Raw genomic sequence first — 4,162 nt, 5'->3', positions numbered from 1 at the left:
AATCAATAATTATGTGACTGAATGAATGAATGAAAAATGCAGTATGCATCACAAAAACTCTCCCCAAATTATGTTTACTTACTGAACTTGCCAACTATTTCTCAGATTCTTGACGCTCTGTGCAGTGTGAGACAAGTTGCTGGGATGCACACAAAGGGCACATAGGTAAACAGATTTTTAAAAGATATCAAGGAAACTAGGCCAACAAAACAAATGTCACATGTGCTTGCCATTCTGAAAAGTTCCCTTGTGGGTGACAAAAGGACCCTGTCCAGGATCAGTTCTGTAGTGGATATCTGTGGGTCAGGTCCAGCAGCAGTAGTCCGCTGGCTTCTCTCCAAAGTGCCATCTCTATCCCCTGCAACCCACCCCAGCAGCCACATCTGTGAAGACGCCCGGACTCCTAGCCTGTGCTGGGCCAGTAGAGCCTTCCCTCCCTGGGAAGAGGAGCTTGAGATAAATTAGAAGGTTGACTCGTTCTGCTCATGAACTAGGAAGCAGGGGCCCCATAAGCACACAGCTTAAGATCTGGCAGTGGGTCATATTCTGTTGAGAGCTAATCTGCAGGGAGAGAGAAAGAAGCAGCCCCACAGACCAACCAGAGACGGAAACAGGAGAGAGTGCCTTGCCCGGCTTCCTGAAGCTCCTGGTTTCAGCCCTGAATTGGCCCAGGAGCAGGTGCAGCCACTGCCTGGGGCTCCAGGGCACTCTGCGGTTATGCATGTAAATCTGTTCTCCATCTACATGTCAGCTGTGGCAGGTGGGTGCTCCTGCCACACACAGCCAGAAAGGCCTAACTAAGATCATCCCCAAGCTCCTTTCCCTGTGCAGTTAAAAGAGCATCTCCTCTGTCCCTCCTTAGAATCTGTTAAGTGGTTCCTTCCTTCCAAACACTGGCCTGGGGGAATGGCCCCTTGAGCATTTCCTTGTTTGTCTGCTTCTGTGGCTCCTTCTGTGTGAGTGGCAACTTCTGCAGGAACCAACATATGTCTCTCATCAGCCATCAGAAATCAGAAGATAATCAATAGGGTGGGAAAACTCAGTTACAGCGCTACTTAGAAAGATCCATGGCTCCCTCCTACCTCCTTCATGCTGGTTCCTTCATGCTGGTTCTTCCCTGTTGCAGCTCCTCTTTTCTGCTGGAAATGAAACCATCATCTCCCATTTTGCACCTCTGTGCCTGGTGCACTAATGGCTCCTGACCCCTCTGTATCCAACACCTCAGCCACTGGGAACCAGGGTGTGGTGGTGGAAAGAGTACTGGACAAGAAGACCACAGGCTACAGCCTATGTTGGCCATGTGGCCTCTCTCTCTGGACTAGCTTCCTCATCTATAAGGGGTGCGTTGGATAAAAAATGGTCTTTGACGCCTCATTTCCCCCAATATCCAGGGATTCCAACTCTTAGAGGGGGCAGCTGGAAGTGGACTGACCCACTGTGGGCCTTCCTGAACACCCTCCTGCCCTACCCACTCAAGATAAGCATCTACAGTGGGGCAAAGCTGGGCTAGAGGAACCCCCACACCACCACCCCTTGAGTCAGTCCAGACCCTCGAGGTGGTTCTTGGAGAAGTGACATGGTCTCACTGCCCAGTCACCTTGGCTGGAGCAGTGAGACCATGAAAACCAAAATTTCCCTTGTAGCTCTGAGCTGACCCCTAAGACCTATAGAATGTGCCAAAACGAGGATGATGTGTGAAGGCCACTAAGTTCTTTCCATCCACCTGGTTCTAAGATCTGAAGCTATGTTAGAAGGACCACTAACCACTCCACTCCTGCACCTGGGGGAAGAGAAGGCCATGGGGAAAATCCCCTCTGGTCTCTGGCACCCATATGCTGATCTCTCCCCCTGTCACTCCCAACCCCCCATCCAAAGTACCTATGCTGCTGTGAAGCCAGCAGGTATGTCTATACCCCAGGGCCATGCTGTAGTTTTCATCTTTAAATAACATTCTTTTATTCCCTATTATAAATGAACTAAACATATTTTCCTATTCTGAAGGTTATTTACCTGCTTGGGTAGCTGTCTCCTTAGCTTATAGAAACTTTTCAGTTTAATTAAGCCCCATTTATTTATTTTTGTTGTTTTTGCAACTGCCATGGAAGTCTTCTTCATACAATCTTTCCCCAGGCTGATAAATTTTGCATATTACAAATTGGACAAAAGCTTGATAACTAGGATCTGCACAGAACTCAAATTAATCAACAAAAAAAGAGCGAACAATACCATATATCACTGGGCAAGAGATGTGAATAGAACCTTATTTAAGAAGATGATAAATGACTAGCAAATAGATGAAAAAAGTGCTCATCGTCCCTATTCATCAGAGAAATGCAAATCAAAACCCCTCTGAGATATCTCACATCACCACAGTGAGAATAACCCTCATCACAAAGCCTCAAAGTTGCTGGCATGGATGTGGAGCTAAGGGAACACTTTCACACTGCTAGTGGGACTGCAAACTGATACAACCTTTTTGGAAGGAATTATGGAGAATCCTCAAACTCAAGCTAGACCTCCCATTTGATCCTGCAATCCCATTACTAGGCATCTACCCAGAAGACAAAAAGTCATTTTGTCATAAGGACACTTGTACTAGACTGTTTATCGTAACTCAATTTACAATCACCAAAATATAGAAACAAATAAATGCCCATCAACCCAGGCCTGGATTAACAAGTTGTGGTATATGTACACCATGGAATACTATTCAGCCATTAAAAAAGATGGAGACTTTGTATCTTTTGTATTAACCTGGATTGGGGTGGAACACATTCTTCTTAGTAAAGCATCACAAGAATGGAGAAGCAAGAATCCAGCGTACTCAATTCTAATATGAAGGCAGTAGATGATCTAATAAATGGTGGGGTAGTAGGACAATGAGGGAGTGGGGAAGAGGGGAGGAGGAAGGGGGATGGGGCCACGGTGTATGGCACACCTCTTGGAGGTGGGACACAATTATAAGAGGGACTTTATCTAACAAATGCAATCAACGCAACCTAATTCTTTGCGTTCAATCCTCAATTGAATGAATCCCTCAATGAATCCCAAACAATAAAAACAAAATAAATGAAGTAAACAGTATATATGTTCTTTCTCCCACCTTCCTCCTTCATCCCCTTTCTAACTGCTAATAGCAATTGTGTCATTTCTTCATTATTAGAAGAGAAAACATGTGCCTTCTGGTCCATCACTCTAATACCCTCACTTGCCCAGGACTTAGTTATTCAGTTAAACATTTTCTGTACAGACCCCTGTCCCTTTAGTTCTAGTTTCTCATTATTTCTTGGCTGACATAAGATCATATAGAAACAATAATGCCTGAGTTCTTGCACGTTCAAACCATTTTTCTACAGCATTCATTCCTGAAGTAAAGTTGACTGGACATAAAATACTTGGCTTGCAGTTTCTTTCTTTGAAGTGCTTATTATGGGTCCTGCTCATTGAATGTTGTTGTGAAAAAATCTACAGAAGAATGATTTCTTAGCCTGCCTGGCTGTCCTAAGGATTCTTTCTTTTTCTTTCTTTCTTTTTTTTGGCCAGGGCTGAGTTTGAACACCTCCGGCATTTGGGGCCAGCACCCTACTCCTTTGAGCCACAGGTGCCATCCAATTCTTTTTTTTCTTTAAAGTCTAGTAACATTACTAGACTTTACTCACCCTTGACTGTTCTGGGTCAATTTTTCTTGGCATGCAGTATCCCTGCCCTACAGGAAAAGGAAGATATATATCTCTTATTTCATCAGAGTTTTCTTGACGTAAATATTAAGTATTTGTTCCGCTCCAATTTTATTTTTATTTTCTTTGGTAGGTGCTTCAATTGTGTATATATTGGATCTCTTTTATCTGCCTTATGTATCTTTCATCTTGTCTTTAATCCTTTCTATTATAATCTCACTGTCTTCATTTCTCTTATTTTCATTCTCTATTTGGCTCATTGCATTTTACCTAATATTTATTCAACTTTTGTGTTAAGTTCTGTTTTTCTGTCTCTTTCTGGCTTATATGTCACATCTTCCTATCTTACCATTTTTTTCTTGAGTTTTTGCATTTCCATTTTGTGATATTCCTTCATAGAGAGTATTTTTTCATTAAGTTTTAACAATTCATAGTGAAATGTTTGCTCAAAATTTTCACCCATTTCTGAAGCAATATTTTCAAGG

General features: G+C 43.0%; 1 protein-coding gene across 1 annotated transcript in view; it reads right to left on the bottom strand.

The window, feature by feature from the left end:
• Positions 1-4,162, bottom strand: part of FAM198A (family with sequence similarity 198 member A) — a 104,930-nt gene that overhangs the window by 27,981 nt on the left and 72,787 nt on the right. The window lies entirely within an intron of this gene.

The sequence above is a fragment of the Otolemur garnettii genome, unplaced genomic scaffold (genome assembly GCF_000181295.1).
Source record: "Otolemur garnettii isolate 467f Iridium unplaced genomic scaffold, OtoGar3 scaffold00082, whole genome shotgun sequence".
Taxonomy (NCBI): Eukaryota; Metazoa; Chordata; class Mammalia; order Primates; family Galagidae; genus Otolemur; species Otolemur garnettii.
The sequence above is the reverse complement of the archived record's forward strand: the minus strand, read 5'-3'. Positions and strand labels throughout refer to the sequence as shown.